Source organism: Salvelinus fontinalis, chromosome 31 (assembly GCF_029448725.1).
Source record: "Salvelinus fontinalis isolate EN_2023a chromosome 31, ASM2944872v1, whole genome shotgun sequence".
NCBI lineage: Eukaryota > Metazoa > Chordata > Actinopteri > Salmoniformes > Salmonidae > Salvelinus > Salvelinus fontinalis.
The window spans coordinates 27,517,786-27,538,484 of record NC_074695.1 but is presented as its reverse complement, the minus strand read 5'-3'; the positions used below and the strand labels follow the sequence as shown (position 1 = coordinate 27,538,484).

Sequence of the window (20,699 nt, the reverse complement as noted above, 5' to 3'; positions counted from 1 at the left end):
ATCTTATGAACTTCTTGTTTTTTTCTTAATTAATACGCTTCTTAAGTTTTTGCATAAGAAGTGTTTTGTGAATCTGGGCCCAGGTGTGTTTAATTAGGCAATCACCGAAATGATGCCTAGATGGTGTGGCGCCTAGTTGGAACAAAATCCTGCAGTATCTACAGCACTCCAGGAACAGGGTTGCCTGCCCTTGCCATAGGAGAACCCTTTTTGGTTCCAGGTAGAAGCATTTTAGGTTCAGGTAGAACTCTTTTGGGTTCCACCCTCTGTGGAAAGGGTTCTACATGGAACCATTGTTCCCTCCTCCAGGACTGCAGCTCCCCCAGGACTGCCATGCAGAAGAAATATCAGCCCCCGCAGGGAAAGAACGAAATTGAACTTCACTCTACTTTCTAGAGTTTTCCCCGTTAGTTAACACTATCAATGTTTCCCTTCAGTGTGTGAATTGAGATTGAATCAACTCAATATTAGCCACTTCAATGCAACATACCGAAACAAAACAAACTACGTGAGATTTAGTATCCAAAACTACATTTGAGTAGGATTGGAGTAGGATTCTACACAGACCAGTGTGGCATAACCAATCAGGTGCTCCAGTAGGCCTACACGCAAATAGACCGTTGCCATATATGGATCTGTGCCATTCACTTTAAACTGGACTGTGTTTACACCATAAGAGTTTGTGAGTAGATGTGCTTATTTGAGATTTACATTTACATTACATTTAAGTCATTTAGCAGACGCTCTTATCCAGAGCGACTTACAAATTGGATCAAAGCGAGAGCTGCATGTAGCCATGTGTGCACATTATTAGCCCAGTTATAGATCATTTGTAGTCAGCAATGGGGGAGTATTTGCTTCCTACAAGAGCACAAAACCTGTACATTTCTATAAATCTTTGAAAAGCAAGTCAGTCAGGCAGAGGGTAGCATAATTCATCTGATTCTCTGTAATAATGGTATGAGAATAATAATGAATTTTATTTTGTAAAGTGGTTTCTTGATCAAACAACACAACAATATTTTCAGTCACCTTGTCTGAAAGACAAGTGGATAAACATGTTAATGTCAAGCCCTGCATGTTTTTTTTAAGTCTCATGGAATGTAGTCCCACATTGAACACCACACATTGGCTGCTACTGTAGGCTGAATGATACAAGAGCTATTTCCATGTTAAAATGTTATGGGATACATTTTCTCCATTGTTTTTGATGGTAGGCCCGACGTTAGGCCTACATGATGATCAAATAGCCACAGTATCCTACTTGGCCACTGTTAAAACTGTAACTTATTGCAGGTACAGCATCAGTGTTCACAGTAAACGTGCTTTCAGAGAGCTGACATTTGCTCTGTGCCGAAAAAAATTGAGGGAACATTGCACGGAACCCAAAACAGTTCTTCCTGGAACCAAAAAGGGTTATTCAAAGGGGATAGCCGAAGAACCCGTTTTGGTTCTCGATGGCAATTTCCCCCAAAGAGAATACATTCCACTAAAGCTGTTTCCTAACACAGAGGACCTTTACATCAGTTTCAGCTCTTCGGGTGAAGAGGGGAACAGGCCAGCCATATACTGAACGCAATCCTCAATGATAACTCTCTGCTCCTTTATTTAAAAAAAAAATCCTCCATTTTATGGAAATCATCGTTCCTCATTGTGCCTAGCTTTACCTCCCGTGGCCGTGAGACAACTTATGGCGACCCTTAGACACTAATAGGCTGCATTAGACTATTATGTTGGAATGGTTTAACTTAATGAAAAATTATCTTCAATCAATCAGTGTTTGTAAAGAATTCTGACAGACGACGTTGTCCTATAACAGAGCTTTCGAATCCAGTGGTCACTACCGTGCCTAACGCTGCCACCTACATGCGGTAGGCGGCGACGCGACCCAGCAGACAGCGGCCGCGCGCATTCCTGCCGCTCAGAACGAGGCTGACTTGCTATCGGGAGCTCACCGCATACCGCTCCATTCATGCTGCGAGAAGCTCAAGACTCGGAACTCGGAGCTTTGGACGAGTATCGTGACAGTCGTGGAAATGTCTGCAAATTTAATATTTTAATCATGCTGAGGAAAACAAACCCCAAGATCCCAATTATCCGTAAGTAGAGCAAAACTTTTCTTCAACAACTTGACTTATAATGCGGTTATTACAGTGTAAGCGTAGCGTAGTCTGTGGCTCCATTGGGTGACATTCCTTCTCTCTCCCCAAATGCTTTCCCCCGATGTTTCTATTCATCGTGTCGTCGTATCAGTATAATTCGGATAGGCAAACGAGGACTCAATGAATGCGGCTCTGGGGATCGTTTTAGTTCAAGTATCTGCGACCTCTCAGATTATTCAGGTTTGGGCACACCGCATTCTTTGCCAAAATGATTGAACGACATATTTGGTATCATTGGCAAGTTGGTGAAGTCGACCAGTTACATTGTACTTGCCGAATGCATACAAGTAGCCTATCAAGCAGCCGTGTCTAGGCTTCATAGCTGGGGCGTTATCTCACATGCTTAATGTATGCAGGTTAATAAAATAGTAGCTCAACGAAATTAATTTTCAACTCCATAACTTGCACACAGAGAGCTTGAGGTTTGCCACGGTATCATTGCCTGGAGAAAAATGAAACAGCAAATGGCAATTTATTGAAGTCATTTTAAAAGCGTTGACATGCATTGGTGCGGGTGTATCCCATCTCATCAACATGCGCTCACACTTTAATGTCATCTTATGAAGTTTTGACACTGAATTCGTCGGTGACGGCTGGTTGGGCGATGTTGGATGTAGGTTAGCCTATGCAATTCATTTAGATGCCGAAATAAATGGATACAAGTGGTGGCCTATGACTATGCTGGAAGGTGTTGATAAGACGCTCGAAAATAACATCCACTTTAGACTCTCCATCCAGGCTAATGCTTGATGGGAATGTAATTGGATGTTATTGCTGAACGCATATTAGTGTTCAGACATCAGTGTGCCTATGAGATTCTTCTTGAAATGTGATTCCTTGTATTTCCTAATTTATTTGGGGGGATTAACCATGGTGTTAGCGTCCCGGTTTGAGCTGTTATCAGTGGGCTATGTAGGAGGCTATGTCGCCTCTACTGGCTCTCATTCATTATTTTGAACCTTATTCCAAGTAGATAAAATAGTCTATTGATATGTTGTCGCATTTTTAGGATTCCCTATCGCAGTGTGTTTGGGTTTGTAGTCTACATGCATGCGGTGCTGGCCGTGGGTGTGCACCCAGAATCTCTATTGATGTTCTTCCCACTCCCACAGCATATGCACCATTGGTAGGTTTATATCGCCTAATGTGTAAATAAATAGGCTACTATATGTAATGACATTTTTATTAGGATTGTATAGCCTACTGGTAGGTTATGTGATTAAGGGGATACAAATATGTTTTTAGGCTACGCATAACCAAACAGTCACTCTTCTTATTATGGGAGCCTTATTGAAGTACTCCATATACTACCGCCCAAGTTTTGTTTAGCCTGCACTGTGGATTAAATAGCCTGTTTATTGGTAGGCCTTACTCACTGAATGTAACAACCTTTGTAGGCTATTCCTCCTCAATTTTCAATATTTACAATAATTTTGATTTCATTTGTACAGACATCTGTGAGATGTCAGCGCATTCATCTTGCTGAAAAGTGAGCGATATGGAGGGGCGGCAGTTTTATAGATACAGTGCATTTGGAAAGTTTTCAGACTTCTTGACTTTTTCCATATTTTGTTACGTTACAACCTTATTCTAAAATCGATTTAAAAAAATTCTCACACAATGCCCCCTTTATTATTTAAATATAATTGTATTATTTCTATAAAAATTTTTTTTTAACCTTTATTTAACTAGGAAAGTCAGTTAAGATCACATTGAATAATGAGCGAAAACAGTTTTTAATTTTTATTTTTACAAATGTATTAAAAATAAAAAACAAATACCTTTTTTTACATAAGTATTCAGACCCTTGCTATGAGATTCGAAATTGAGATCAGGTGCATCCTGTTTCCATTGATCATCCTTGAGATGTTTCTACAACTTGATTGGAGTCCACCTGTGGTAAATTCAATTGATTGGACATGATTTGGAAAGGCACACACACCTGTCTATATAAGGTCCCACAGTTGACAGTGCATATATGAGAAAAAAACAAGCAATGAGGTAGAAGGAATTGTCCATAGAGCTCCGAGACAGGATTGTGTGGAGGCACAGATCTGGGGAAGGGTACCAAAACATTTCTGCAGCATTGAAGTTCCCCAAGAATACAGGGGCCTCCATCATTCTTAAATGGAAGAAGTTTGGAACCCCCAAGACTCTTCCAAGAGCTAAATGTAATACACAGGCTACAGTAGCCTACAATCTGCACATATATACAGTTGAAGTCGGATGTTTACATACACTTAGGTTGGAGTCATTAAAACTCATTTTTTCAAACGTTCTACAAATTTCTTGTTAACAAACTATAGTTTTGGCAAGTCGGTTAGGACATCTACTTTGTGCATTTTCCAAATATTGTTTACAGACAGATTTTTTCACTTGTAATTCACTGTATCACAATTCCAGTGGGTCAGAAGTTTACATGCACTAAGTTGACTGTTCCTTTAAAGAGCTTGGACAATTCCAGAAAATGATGTCATGGCTTTAGAAGCTTCGGATAGGCTAATTGACATCATTTGAGTCAAATTGGAGGTGTACATGTGGATGTATTTCAAGACCTGCCTTCAAACTTAGTGCCCCTTTGCTTGACATCATGGGAAAATCAAAAGAAATCAGCCAAGACCTCAGAAAAATAATTGTAGACCTCCACAAGTCTGGTTCATCCTTGGGAACAATTTCCAAACGCCTGAAGGTGCCACTTTCATCTGTACAAACAATAGTACGTAAGTATAAACACCATGGGACCACGCAGCCGTCATACCGCTCAGAAAGGAGACGTGCTCTGTCTCCTAAAGATGAACGTACTTTGGTGCGAAAAGTGCAAATCAATCCCAGAACAACAGCAAAGGATCTTGTGAAGATGCTGGAGGGAACAGGTACAAAAGTATCTATATCCACAGTAAAAACGAATCCTATATCGACATAACCTGAAAGGCCGCTCAGCAAGGAAGAAGCCACTGCTCCAAAACTGCCATAAAAAAGCCAGACTACGGTTTGCAACTGCACATGGGGACAAAGATCGTACTTTTTGGAGAAATGTCCTCTGGTCTGATGAAACAAAAATACAACTGTTTGGCCATAATGACCATCGTTATGTTTGGAGGAAAAAGGGGGGGCTTACAAGCCGAAGAACACCATCCCAACCATAAAGCACGGGGGTGGCAGCATCATGCTGTGGGGGTGCTTTGCTGCAGGAGGGACTGGTGCACTTCACAAAATCCGATGATATCATGAGGGGGAAAATTCTGTGGATACATTGAAGCAACATCTCACGACATCAGTCAGGAAGTTAAAGCTTGGTTGCAAATGGGTCTTCCAAATGGACAATGACCCCAAGCATACTTCCAAAGTTGTGGCAAAATGGCTTAAGGACAACCAAGTCAAGTTATTGGAGTGGCCATCACAACACCCAGACCTCAATCCCATAGAAAATTTGTGGGGAGAAGTGAAAAAGCGTGTGCGAGCAAGGAGGCCTACAAACCTGACTCAGTTACACCAGCTCTGTCAGGAAGAATGGGCCAAAATTCACACAACTTATTGTGGGAGCTTGTGGAAGGCGACCTGAAACGTTTGACCCAAGAAACTATTTAAAGGCAATGCTACCAAATACTAATTTAGTGTATGTAAATTTCTGACCCACTGGGAATGTGATGAATGAAAGAAAAGCTCAAATAAATCATTCTCTCTACTATTATTCTGACATTTCACATTCTTAAAATAAAGTGGTGATCCTAACTGACGTAAGACAGGCAATTCTTACTCTTATTAAATGTCAGGAATTGTGAAAAACTGAGTTTAAATGTATTTGGCTAAGGTGTATGTAAACGTCCGACTTCAACTCTATATATAGTGCTATATTTCATTTTTTTAGGAAAACTGCTAATGTCCTGCAATTAAAAATTGTTATCCACAGGGCAGAGAGAAAAGTGTGCAGTTTTATTGAAACTGTGCATTCGTAAAGTATTCAGACCTCTTGACTTTTCCACATTTTGTTACGTTACAGCCTTATTCTAAAATCGATTGAAAAAAAATCGATTGAAAATCGAAAGTCGAAAATCAATGTGTACACAATTCCCCATAATGAAGTGAAAACCGCTCTGAGACAGGATTGTGTTGAGGCACAGATCTGGGGAAGGGTACCAAAAAATGTCTGCAGCATTGAAGGGCCGCAAAAACACAATGGCATCCATCATTCTTAAATTGAAGAAGTTTGGAACCCCCAAGACTCTTCCTAGAGCTGGCCGCCCGGCCAAACTGAGCAATCGGGGGAGAAGGGCCTTGGTCAGGGAGTTGACCAAGAACCCGGTGGTCACTCTGACAGAGCTCCATAGTTCCTCTGTGGAGATGGGAGAACCTTCTAGAATGACAACCATCTCTGCAGCACTCCACCAATCAGGCCTTTATGGTAGAGTGGCCAGATGGAAGCCACTCCTCAGAAAAAGGCATATGACAGCCCACTTGGAGTTTGCCAAAAGGCACCTAAAGGACTCTCAGACCATGAGAAACATGATTCTCTGGTCTGATGAAACCAAGATTGAAATATTTGGCCTGAATGCCAAACGTCATGTCTAGAGGAAACAGGCATCGCGCAACACCTGGCCAATACCATCCCTACGATGAAGCATGATGGTGGCAGCATCATGCTGTAGGGATGTTTCGCTACAAATACCTAGGTATCTGGTTAGACTGTAAACTCTCCTTCCAGACTCACATTAAGCATCTCCAATCCAAAATTAAATCTAGAATCGGCTTCCTATTTCACAACAAAGCATCCTTCACTCATGCTGCTAAACATACCCTCGTAAAACTGCCTATCCTACCGATCCTTGACTTCGGCAATGTCATTTACAAAATAGCCTCCAACACACTACTCAGCAAATTGGATGCAGTCTATCACAGTGCGATCCGTTTTGTCACCAAAGCCCCATATACTACCCACCACTGCGACCTGTATGCTCTCGTTGGCCGGCCCTCGCTTCATATCTATCGCCAAACCCACTGGCTCCAGGTCATCTATAAGTCGTTGCTAGGTAATGCCCCACCTTATCTCAGCTCACTGGTCACCATAGCAGCACCCACCCGCAGCACGTGCTCCAGCAGGTATATTTCACTGGTCATCCCCAAAGCCAATTCCTCATTCGGCCGCCTTTCCTTCCAGTTTTCTGCTGCCAATGACTGGAACGAACTGCAATAATCACTGAAGCTGGAGACTCATATCTCCCTCACTAGCTTTAAGCACCAGCTGTCAGAGCAGCTCACAGATCACTGCACCTGTACATAGCCAATCTGTAAATAGCGCATCCAACTACCTCATCACCATATTGTTATTTATTTTGCTCCTTTGCACCCCAGTACCGCTACTTGCACACTCATCTTCTGCACATCTATCACCCCAGTGTTTAATTTGCCATACTGTAATAATTTCGCCACTATGGCCTATTTATTGCCTCACCCCCCTTATCCAATTTCATTTGCACATGCTGTATATAGACATTCTCTATTGTGTTATTGACTGTATGTTTGTTTATTCCATGTGTAACTCTGTGTTGTTGTTTGTTGTCGCACTGCTTTGCTTTATCTTGGCCAGGTCACAGTAAATTAAGGTGAAATTTAAATTTCCCTTTGATGAGGGAAAAACAGTGAAGGGGTCTATATACTTTCCAAATGCACTGTAATTTCATGCTATTCTTAATATTTTGTCATGAGGCTGAGAGAAAAATGTTCTGTTTTAAAGCAAATTTCCTGCAATTCAAAATATTTTGCCATGGCCTATGACGCAACATGGAGTCAGGGGTGGACGTAACATAGTAAACGTAAATCTGAGACTCTTACATTGCCAGCTATGCCAATTTCTCTGTATAAAATGGTCCATAACTTGAAAACCAGCAGGGATCCCACTATGGAACTTTGATATTTCCGTAGTGTATATTATGTTCAACAATATATTGGAACATTTGCCAAATCTAAAAAATATATTTTCAATATTCATGTTTATATATATTTTTTTATTTGATTTAAATCTGAATACTACTCATATTACAGAGCAAGTGATAAAGCTTCATATGACACCAATGTTTGCTTTGTAGCATCTACAGATTAAATGTCATGGAGTCTTAAAGGCCAAAATAAAATAAAAAATCCTACTTAGATTAATTATTTCTCAATTATGCTTTTAGATAGAATTGTCAATCATATGTCAGCAATCCTTCCTCCAAAGGACTGTTCTATGGATTTCATTTCAGGAAAATCTCCCAAATCATGGTCTTTTTTGTCTTCGTTACGTGAGGAATCACTCAATGTCATTGTTAATCAATTACTGTTGATTCATTGAAATAGTTATTTTCACCTAGACTGTTTGAAATGTTTTGTTAAGATATAGAATGAATCTCAATAATAACAAACTATTCTTTGGTTATTTTTGTCCCCTTTTTTCACTATCCTCTCTTTCAAGGCTGGTCTGTCAGGGATAGTGGAGCTTTTAAGTCTGAAATGTTTTGAAGCTGGCTTTGCTGTAAAAGGGCACCTAAATCAAAGGGACAGAGATTGAAATAGGTTCTCTTTCAAAATGTTCAGGGGGAAAATGACAGGTGCAGAAAATGGAAGAGACCGAAGTGTCCAATGTGTTCTGATCAAACTCACAGTATTCTGTTCAGAAAACAGGCTCTAACTCAGTGATTAGTATTCAGTATTATTTTTGCCACAGCAAGTATGTCGTTTGTTTTCTCAAATTCAATTAGAATATTTAGTGGATGGCCTGCAAGGTTTTGTCAGGAATAAACACCATTTTATTAGCACTTATTCCTCAAAGCTCCTTAATCTACAAAAAATCTGTTTGGATTGTTGTCCATACAGTACATGTGGCTCAAAGAGGACCGGTCCATTCCATGTTATTGGAGTAGTAAACCACTGTCAGCAGTATCCCTGCAACAGCACCCTGGCAGATCATCACCATTGTCCCTTGCCTGGCTACCCATCCACATCGCTCCGGCCAACTGATGTTTCTTTTCCACAAGTCTACATTTGCCTCCCTCCCCGACATTTTCTAGAACTCTAACACATTGTGACCCTTCTGATTGGTCCCAGAAACCGATGGGTTGGGCCTACATGTTGTCAACTTTGATACTCTGATTGGTTAGATTTGTTAGAGACCCTCCAATCACTTATTCACTTGTTTTTGACAATGCCCCTCATTTTGATGTCACAGATGTCAATTCAACGTCTATTCCACATTGGTTGAATGTAATTTCATTGAAATGACGTGGAAACAACGGTGATTCAACCAGTGTGTGCCCAGTGAGAAATTCTTCAAGGATGGCAGTAGGTAGCTATCGATAGAGCAGCGGAATAAATTCAGGGTGAGTCATCAGGCAACATCTCCCATCATCCTTCACAATTCATATCATATTATAGCCCTGGGCCATGGCCAAATCAGTTTTTTTCCTCACATAGTTTTGGGACACATCTATCCTGATCCTCTGTTTTCCTTGGCTAGCAGAAAAGAGGAGAGGCGAGGGGACGGGAGGAGGGGAGAGGGGAGGAGAGGAAGGGCTTTCCTGGAATGAGGAGTCTGACGGTGACTACGACAGTGACAGTGTGGGCAGGAGCCTGGGAACATCTTAGTCAGCATGCATAACACTCCTCCTGATTAGGACACTGGCTTGCCCACCTCATTCTGTTGAGTGCTTAGTCAAAGGCAAAAGTGGCTGTGTGTGTGTGTGTGTGTGTGTGTGTGTGTGTGTGTGTGTGTGTGTGTGTGTGTGTGTGTGTGGGTGTGTGTGTGTGTGTGTGTGTGAGCACACATACCTCTAAGTGGAAGTTATTATTACACTACTCCAATAATAAAAAGCTGTACCAATGACCTTGGAGTGGTTTGATACCATAGTGCTAGCCTAGCCCTATCAGGACTCAGTGTTCTTATCTGGACTAGTATCCTAACGCACTCTGCTGTTGGCTCTGTACAGCAGCTCAGAGACGGGTCTGGTCTGGGTACCGAGGCCTCAAGGCCAGTATGCCCCCCTGTCTAGCTCAGATGCTTGGAGCCTCCTAGTGGGAGGGATCTTTGCACCTGAAAGACCCTCTCCCCCTACCCCCACCGCTGCTACTCCTGGACCCTTCTCTGTTTCAATATCAGCATATCTCTCAGCCTTATCAGTCTGTAGATCCAGGCTAACACACACACACTACCATCTGCTGCCTGCTATCTCCTATCATTAGCTTTTGCTGTTGTAGCATTCTGTGAGAGGAGGCTGTAGAAATGCATGGAGATGAATTCACTCAACACATTTCCCGACTTATGCTGTTTTATCTTTCCAAATGCATTTTGAAGAGTGTTTGTTTAGTGATCTCAGCTGAGACTAGCTGAGGAAGCTCTGCTCCAGGCAGGTCGGTGTTCCTAATGAGAACACCGCCACACTAAGACACTTGCTGCTACATACTGTGTGTGTGTGTCTGTCTACATTGTGTGTGTGTGTTTATACTGTGTGTGTGTGTATGTGTCTACACTGTGTGTGTGTGTGTGCGCACTGTGTGTGTGTGTGCACTGTGTGTGTGTGTGTGTGTGTGTGTGTGTGTGTGTGTGTGTGTGTACACTGAGTGTGTGTACACTGTGTGTGTGTGTGTGTGTGTGTGTGTGTGTGTGTGTGTGTGTGTGTACACTGTGTGTGTGTGTACACTGTGTGTGTGTGTGTGTGTGTGTGTGTCTACACTGTGTGTGTTTACACTGTGTGTGTGTGTGTGTGTGTGTGTGTGTGTGTGTGTGCACTGTGTGTGTGTGTGTGTGTGTGTGTGTGTGTGTGTGTGTGTGTGTGTGTGTGTGTGTGTGTGTGTGTGTGTGTGTGTGTGTGTGTGTGTGTGTGTGTGTGTGTGTGCAGCCTTCTATGAATTATTCCCTGTTGTGAAACTAAAGTAAAGTCAGTAGTTTATTCTTTGGAAGAACTCAGCATTATTCGAATGTGTTGCTAATTTACTTCTATTACTTCTAGATCTTTATTTTGTCATTTTCTCTCTCCTCTCCGATATACTGCATTAAGTCTATTACCAGGCTGCTGCTCTGTGTACAGAGGGCTGTGAATAATTCAGCAGGCCAGGTCAGGTCTGTAAGTAAGACTAATAGAGAGTGTGGCTCACAGGACGAGCCGGGCCCTGGGGAGGCCCGGTGGTAAGGACACCACCAGTCCAACATATCATCTCTCTGTGGGGACAGGTCAGGGAGGACAGAGCTTGTTTCTGGAGGGAGGAGAGGGGAGCGTAGAGGGGGTGTTCCCCCAACACTAGCCTCCCTCAGCTGGGTTACGAATCCCTAGTTCACCCCGTGGGAGTACTGGGGCTGAAACGGCCTTGTGTTTATTTGTTTATCACCATAAGGATTCACACTTCCCCGCAGTAGCAGCAACCCCCTTACGTTCCCTTCCCCCTGTCTGTCTGTCTGTGGCTATTGTCCTTCCTTCCCTGTGGTGTTTGCCTCAGTGCTGAAGTGACTGACATCTGGTGTCATCACAACACTAGAAGTGTGGATGGATGATGTCTTCAGAAGGGGATATGGGCCTGGGAAACAGGGTGAGGGGTAGCTTGTTAACCACTCTCACAGCTCTGGGGCCTCTTTCTCTAGGTCTCTATCCTTCCCTGTCAGATACATTGTTTAGGCTCTAATGACATGGGACCAACTGTGTGTGAGGTGTTGTTGAGTTCTGGTCCATATGTGGTCATGTCCTCTGACAGCATTCTCCACTGTCTTTTGGACGAGCAGTGTGTGAGGTGAGCTGTGGTTGAGTTCTTGTCCAGATGTCATGTCTTCTGACCGAGGTCTATACTGACATTGGACCAGCAGTGTGTGAGGTGTGGTTGAGTTCTGGTCCAAATACGGTCCTGTCCTAAGACAGTGGTCTCCACTGATATCTGCAGTGCAGACCAAGAAGGGGTGAAGTGGTGAAGAGCAGACTGCTGTTCGTTCAGTAATCTCCTAATTAATACCCCATTAAAGGATTTGAATTAGCCTATTGATCTCTCTGGGAGGGATGGGTTATCCTGCAGACCGCAACATGCAGGAAAAGGATATTTCCCTTCTCCCTTTGTTTAACTCATGTATTTATTCATGGCTTTGTCCTGCTCCTCCTGATGTATCACGGTGCAGTCCAAAGCCCCCTGGTCGCTAACGCCACAAGGCCTGAGACGGTTATAGGGTTTGTAGTCCTTGCCTCCATGTCTGAGCAGAGGAGCTCCCAGTCCCATGCATCTGATGGACAGTTGGCCAGGCCAAGGCTATACGTTTCCAGATCTCTGTGTAGGATTACTCTCCACACACACACACACACACACACACACACACACACACACACACACACACACACACACACACACACACACACACACACACACACACACACACACACACACACACACACACACACACACACACACACACACACACACACACACACACACACACACACACACACACACACAGCCAAATGGTACCACCATGCATCGCCAGAGGAAAGAGTTAAATGAAAGGTCAGAATAAAGTGTGCCATTTTTCAATGTTACCATGCTGGGTGACCTATAATTTACCAGGCCTTCACGGATTGGGTCCTCAGATCCTCAAAAGTTTCTACAGCTGCACCATTGAGAGCATCCTGACTGGTTGCATCACTGCCTGGTATGGCAACTGCTCGGCCTCCGACCGCAGTGCACTACAGAGGGTAGTGCGTATGGCCCAGTACATCACTTGGGCAAAGCTTCCTGCCATCCATGACCTCTATACCAGGCGGTGTCAGAGGAAGGCCCTAAAAGTTGTCAAAGACTCCAGCCGCTCTAGTCATAGACTGTTCTCTCTGCTACCGCACGGCAAGCGGTACCGGAGCGCCAAGTCAAGGTCCAAAAGGCTTCTTAACAGCTTCTACCCCCAAGCCATAATACTTCTGAACAGCAAATCAAAGGGCTACCCAGACCCCTCTTATATGCTGTTGCTACTCTCTGTTTATTATCTATGCATAGTCACATTAACTCTACCTACATGTACATATTGCCTCAATTACCTCGCCTAACCAGTGCCCCCACACAATGACTCTGTACCTGTACCCCCTGTATATAGCCTTGCTTGCTATTTTACTGCTGCTCTTTAATTATTTGTTACTTTTGTTTTCTATTTTTTACTTATCTATTTTTTACTTAATACTTATTTACATTTTTTTCCTTAATTAAATCATTGTTGGTTAAGGGCTTGTAAGTAGCATTTCACTGTAAGGTCTACACCTGCTGTATTTGGCGCATGTGACAAATACCATTTGATTTGATTTGATGAATCACGCTTCTTCAACACCACTGTTTTCTGTGTCGCTGAGCAACGCTCTGCTCTAGTTTAGTAGTTAGCTGGTGTTTCTATGACATGCAGGGATGTAGCACTAGCCCAGGCAGTGTTCTGTGTTCCTGGAACATGTGCTGGTTGGACATGGTGTGGAGAGAAGCCAGTCAGTGGTGGTGTGGAGGTGGAGGGGGAGGAGGAGTGAGTCATGGGCTGAGAAACATGGCCTGTTCTAGGTAACATCAGCAGTGTGATTCCTTTAGCAGACCTGGTGTGTGCAGACGTTACCCAGCAGGTTTGAAGCCCCCTTCTCCCCCTCCCCTTCCCCATCTCTCTGCCGGTCCGAATGGCCTGCTCTGGAAATGATTATACTGGCAGCCCAATGAAGGCCCTGGCCTGCTGTGGGTCGCAGGCCAGGGTCAGGGTTCACATTCCTTCCTCCTGATGAGATTCTCTTCGCATGTTTCCCTGCTAACCATCATAGTTCAGGGGAGAAGGAGAACAGACCAGCTGTGTGCCTCTGGCTATCTCTGTATGGGAGGTGGTTTCAGGATGTGTGTTTGTTTACCTGCATTTCAGTTGGTCACCTACTGCCACATTAGACCTCAATCACATTACAGTGGAACTGTGCTGACGATTGTCAGATGTTTTCTCCCTGGTAGCAATTTTTTTTTAAACCCACGATAGAAGTAAATGAGCAAAAAGAGATCCATTCAGGGCATGAAGCTTAATTGGCCCATCTCAGCATTTCAGACTGCAGCTGGCATCGACAAACTAAGAATTTTGACAATTACAGACAAGGTGCTATTTTGTTGTTGGACATACAAAAGCATGGGTGTTTGACTTACCCAGGCACTGCTGGCAGGCGTCCTCCTGTACTCTTAGCACATGTTTTCCACATTTCACAGCTTGGAAAGGAAAGAGAGAGATGCTAGCCAGCCTCAAACTGGGACGGTCATGGTAGAATGATGTAGCTAGTTCTCATTGTCATCAGTCGCTTGTTTATTTGTGAAAGAACTAACTGCAGTATTTCTCCGGTGTATCATTGGAGCGTGACTGCCATGCAATGGCAGCATGACGATGAGGAGAGGAGGAGAGGATGACTGTTAACCATGACTAACTACCCCCCCCCCCGTAGCCTCAGCCCTCAGCCTCAGCCCCCAGCCTCAGCCCTCAGCCCTCAGCCCTCAGCCCCCAGCCTCAGCCCCCAGCCTCAGGCCTCAGCCCTCAGCCTCAGCCCTCAGCCTCAACCCCCAGCCTCAGCCCACAGCCCCCAGCCTCAGCCCTCAGCCCCCAGCCTCAGCCCTCAGCCTCAGCCCAAACAGCTGTCAGCCCTAGAAATCCTCCTGGCCGCTGCAGTGGTTCAGGGATCAATGGTCAGTGGAGCAGAAGCTTTAAGTTTAGCAGGGGCTTAGCACATCACTCACTCCAGGGGATTTTTAGGAAAGTGAATTGGTTGATACTGAGACGGCCACAAAGTGAGATGAAGAGATTTCTGTCAGTAAATGTAAACTTCTCTCTTTGCAATCTTTTGAGCTCTTTTTACGCGTCTGTGTATGTGTTTCTATTTATATCTATGTGTGTTTGTGTATGTCTGTCTGTCTGTGTATGTGTTTCTATTTATATCTATGTGTGTTTGTGTATGTCTGTCTGTTTGTGTATGTGTTTCTATTTATATCTATGTGTGTTTGTGTATGTCTGTCTGTCTGTGTATGTGTTTCTATTTATATCTATGTGTGTTTGTGTCTGTCTGTCTGTGTGTGACTGAGTGAGGAGAAACACAGCTTTACACCCGTGACAGATGTTGTGTGTGACTGACTGAGTGTGTGTTCCAGCTTTGTCCCACTGACATTGGTCCCTGTATGATTTGACAGTGTGATCCCATCTCAAGTTGGGGATTTTGTGTTGGTCATTACATATAGAGCTCTGTGTCTGCCTGCTAACCCCAGGCCTGATAAGAGAGATCTATTTGAGATCGTTTGGATTCACAGCTCTGCAGAGATATGCAGGGTATGATGCACAGCAGTCCTCTCACAGGCTCCACTCTCACTAACCCAGGACCCCTTTGTGTGTTGGCCTTTAGGATGCTGAAGGACCGCAGTCCCAGTCATGGATTAATGATTTGTTTTACTGTGGGATAGTAGCTAGTACGACAGCTGTTCAGGGGGGGTTGTGTGCACATAGGGGACTGTTTGCATGACTCCTGTATAGTTTACATGACTGTGTCCATGTGTGTTAGGCTTGGAGTGTTTCCTTAAGGTCAATCCTCTCCTAACCCTAGCTAGTTTTATGGACTCCACAGCCATTGTTCCCTGTTTCCCTGAGTCGTGCGTGGCTGCAAGACTCCTGTGATGAGTGGATCCCTTGGGCCGGGAGGAAGAGAGAGCAGGCTAGGAACAATGGCTCTGGCTCTGTTTATGTCAGGGCCACCAATACGTTGCCATGTCAGGGCGGGTTTCTTATGAACTGTTACAACCCAAATGAATCCTGTTGTGTACAACTAACACAGCAATAGAGAGACTTGGGGAATGCTATGTTGGTTTACGTAAAATCCAGTTTTTGTTGCGAGTCTCTTGAATGTTTGCTCAGTGATTAGTGGGGGTGTTGATGTACTGTCCCAGTTGGCTCCAGATGTGCAACAACTCACAGACAGAGAGCCGTGGAGACTGGTGATGCTGGTGGAACAGGAAACTCAGGGTGTCTGTTCTGTTTCTGCAATCCTACATGTAAATGAGTGTCAGTACATTATTGTGGTATAGACCCAGACAGATGGCTTATATTCCCCAGTGGGCCACCCACGGCTGTTTATACTTCAGAGGTGTACTGAATTGACTTAATTGCTTGATTGGATGAATTGCCTGAATTACCAGCCTTTACCACATATCAGAGGCCACCAACCTGACAGAGATCAACCCCCCTCCACCCTTTCGCCCTCATGCAGCTCCAATAGAGTGTTATTCCCCCAGGGATGGTAGAGGCGCAGGGGCCAGTAAAGGCCCTAAAGGAAACAGACATGTTCTTTCATCAGTTCCTCTTTTATTTATTATTATAATAAGCGCTATAAGGCGTGGAGCCATGCTAACTCTATCCCCTATTCCCCCGGCTCGGGCCTTGCATAGCTGGAATGCTTTCAGGCCCTAGCTGCACTAATCAGAACCACAACCACAGCAGCTAGAGCAGCCCCATGCGAGAGAGCCCAGAAGGATTCCCTTACAAACCTCCACAGCCCTGAAGGATTCCCTTGCAAACCTACACAGCCCTGAAGGATTCCCTTACAAACCTCCACAGCCCTGAAGGATTCCCTTCCAAACCTCCACAGCCCTGAAGGATTCCCTTACAAACCTACACAGCCCTGAAGGATTCCCTTGCAAACCTCCACAGCCCTGAAGGATTCCCTTACAAACCTACACAGCCCTGAAGGATTCCCTTACAAACCTCCACAGTCCTGAAGGATTCCCTTGCAAACCTCCACAGCCCTGAAGGATTCCCTTACAAATCTCCACAGCCCTGAAGGATTCCCTTACAAACCTACACAGCCCTGAAGGATTCCCTTGCAAACCTCCACAGCCCTGAAGGATTCCCTTGCAAACCTCCACAGCCCTGAAGGATTCCCTTACAAACCTCCACAGCCCTGAAGGATTCCCTTGCAAACCTCCACAGCCCTGAAGGATTCCCTTGCAAACCTCCACAGCCCTGAAGGATTCCCTTACAAACCTCCACAGCCCTGAAGGATTCCCTAACAAACCTCCATAGCTCTGAAGGATTCCCTTGCAAACCTCCACAGCCCTGAAGGATTCCCTTACAAACCTCCACAGCCCTGAAGGGTTCCCTTACAAACCTCCACAGCCCTGAAGGATTCCCTTACAAACCTCCACAGCCCTGAAGGATTCCCTTGCAAACCTCCACAGCCCTGAAGGATTCCCTTGCAAACCTCCACAGCCCTGAAGGATTCCCTTACAAACCTCCACAGCCCTGAAGGATTCCCTAACAAACCTCCACAGCTCTGAAGGATTCCCTTGCAAACCTCCACAGGCCTGAAGGATTCCCTTGCAAACCCCCACAGCCCTGAAGGGTTCCCTTACAAACCTCCACAGCCCTGAAGGATTCCCTTGCAAACCCCCACAGCCCTGTAGGGTCCTCTATGGTCGATCACTGTCACAATAGTGCATTACTCCTAGATGGAGTAACTTTTCCATTTTAAAATCGACGGGTCCTCTATGGGTGACATTCAGTTTCACTCAGCCATTGGTCTATATTAGTTTAATCTCTTAACACGTCCTTTGAAAACCAAGCATGGTTAATACCAGGGCACATAGTCAGAGCACAGAGGGCAGTGGAGGCAGGGAGGAGGGAGGGTAGGAGGGTGTAGATTTAAATACACTATATATACAAAAGTATGTGGACACCCCTTCAAATTAGTGGATTCGGCTATTTCAGCCACACCCGTTGCTGACAGGTGAATGAAGTCGAGCACACCGCCATGCTATCTCCATAGACAAACATTGGCAGTAGAATGGCCTTACTGAAGAGCTCAGTGACTTTCAACATTGCACCGTCATAGGATGCCACCTTTCCAACAAGTCAGTTAATAAAATGTATGACCTGCTAGAGCTGCCACGGTCAACTGTAAGTGCTGTTATTATGAAGTGGAAATGTCTAGGAGCAACAACGGATCAGCCGCAAAGTGGTAGGTCACAAAAGCTCACAGAACGAGACCGCCGAATGCTGAATCACGTAGCCCGTAAAAATCATCTGTCCCCTTTTGCAACACTCACTACGGAGTTCCTAACTGCCTCTGGAAGCAACGACAGCACAATAACTTTTCTTCGGGAGCTTCATGAAATGGGTTTCCATGGCCTAGCAGCCGCATACAAACCTAAGATCACCATGCGCAATGCCAAGCATCAGCCTGAGTGGTGTAAAGCTCGTCGCCATTTTACTCTGGAGCAGTGGAAATGCGTTCTCTGGAGTGATGAATCACGCTTCACCATCTGGCAGTCTGACGGACAAATCTGGGTTTAGCGAATGCCAGGAGAATGCTACCACAATGCCCCAATGCATAGTGACAACTGTAAAGTTTGGTGGAGGATAAATAATGGTTTGGGGCTGTTTTTCATGGTTCGGGCTTGGCCCCTTAGTTCCAGTGAAGGGAAATCTTAACACTACAGCATACAATGACATTTTAGACGATTCTGTGCTTCCAACTTTGTGGAAACAGTTTGTTGAAGGCCTTTTCCTGTTTCAGCATAACAATATCCCTGTGCACAAAGCGAGGTACATACAGAAATGGTTTGTTGAGATCAGTGTGGAAGAACTTGAATGACCTTTACAGAGTCCTGACCTCAAGCCCACCGAACACTTTTGGGATGAATTGGAACGCCGACTGTGAGCCAGGCCTAAACGCCCAACATCAGTATCCGACCTCACTGATGCTCTTGTGGCTGAATGGAAGCAAGTCCCCGCAGAAATGTTCCAACATCTAGTAGAAAGCCTTCCCGGAAGAGCGGAGGCTGTTATAGCAGCAAAGGAGGATCAAGTCCATATTAATGCCCATGATTTTGGAATGAGATGTTTGACGAGCAGGTGTCTACATACTTTTGGTCATGTAGTGTATTTTCCCTCTACTCACATCTGACCAGCCATCTGCACATTAATGAGGAATTACATTTATATTAAAGATGCAAATGTAGCCTTTAAAAGAGATTGAAACGCTGAGCGGAAGTGTGCGTGGCGGGTACTTTATCTGGGTGCTCTGTTCATTAGCCTGGTGTAATTGTGTTATCACAAACTCAGGCGGCAGGAACTGAAAAGGTCACCGGAGCGCCGGGGATGACACGGAGGTGTTCACACAGACTGATGCACACAAACGCTGAAGCGCACACACACATGCACGTAAATACGCACAGACACGCACGCGCGCGTGCACACACACACACACACACACACACACACACACACACACACACACACACACACACACACACACACACACACACACACACACACACACACACACACACAGGCACACACATTTTTAGAAGCTATTATTCCCCGTAAGACTCTGACCCTGCATTCAAAATGAATGTCCTTTTTCCAATGGAATTAGGTGCATCGTGGTGTGCCTGCGCCTGTATGTGGGTGAATGTACAGTGGGGAGAACAGTTCAAGATGACGGTCAATCACCCTCGGTCTGGGGCTCCATGCAAGATCTCACCTCGTGGGGCATCAATGATCATGAGGAAGGTGAGGGATCAGCCCAGAACTACACGGCAGGACCTGGTCAATGACCTGAAGAGAGCTGGGACCACAGTCTCAAAGAAAACCATTAGTAACACACTACGCCGTCATGGATTCAAATCCTGCAGCGCACGCAAGGTCCCCCTGCTCAAGCCAGCGCATGTCCAGGCCCGTCTGAAGTTTGCCAGAGACCATCTGGATGATCCAGAGGAGGAATGGGAGAAGGTCATGTGGTCTGATGAGACAAAAATAGAGCTTTTTGGTCTAAACTCCATTCACCGTGTTTGGAGGAAGAAGAAGAATGAGTACAACCCCAAGAACACCATCCCAACCGTGAAGCATGGAGGTGGAAACATCATTCTTTGGGGATGCTTTTCTGCAAAGGGGACAGGATGACTGCACCGTATTGAGGGGAGGATGGATGGGGCCATGTATCGCAAGATCTTGGCCAACAACCTCCTTCCCTCAGTAAGAGCATTGAAGATGGGTCGTGGCTGGGTCTTCCAGCATGACAACGACCCGAAACACACAGCCAGGGCAACTAAGAAGCATCTCAAGGTCCTGGAGTGGCCTAGCCAGTCAGATCCCAATAGAAAATCTTTGGAGTGAGCTGAAAGTCCGTATTGCCCAGCGACAGCCCCGAAACCTGAAGGATCTGGAGAAGGTCTGTATGGAGGAGTGGGCCAAAATCCCTGCTGCAGTGTGTGCAAACCTGGTCAAGAACTACAGGAAACGTATGATGTCTGTAATTGCAAACAAAGGTTTCAGTACCAAATATTAAGTTCTGTTTTTCTGATGTATGAAATACTTATGTCATGCAATAAAATGCAAATTAATTACTTAAAAATCATACAATGTGATTTTCTGGATTTTTGTTTTAGATTCCGTCTCTCACAGTTGAAGTGTACCTATGATAAAAATTACAGACCTCTACATGCTTTGTAAGTAGGAAAACATGCATAATCGGCAGTGTATCAAATACTTGTTCTCCCCACTGTATGTGT

The 20,699-nt window shown here is 44.8% G+C and overlaps 1 protein-coding gene across 2 annotated transcripts in view; it reads left to right on the top strand.

The window, feature by feature from the left end:
- The first annotated feature begins 1,929 nt into the window (after nucleotides 1–1,929).
- Nucleotides 1,930–20,699, top strand: part of LOC129829965 (plexin-A1-like) — a 242,380-nt gene continuing 223,610 nt past the window's right edge. For both annotated transcript variants that reach the window (XM_055892025.1, XM_055892024.1), the window contains exon 1: nucleotides 1,930–2,099. The gene's annotated coding sequence lies outside the window, so the exon portion shown is untranslated. The remainder of the gene's footprint in view (nucleotides 2,100–20,699) is intronic.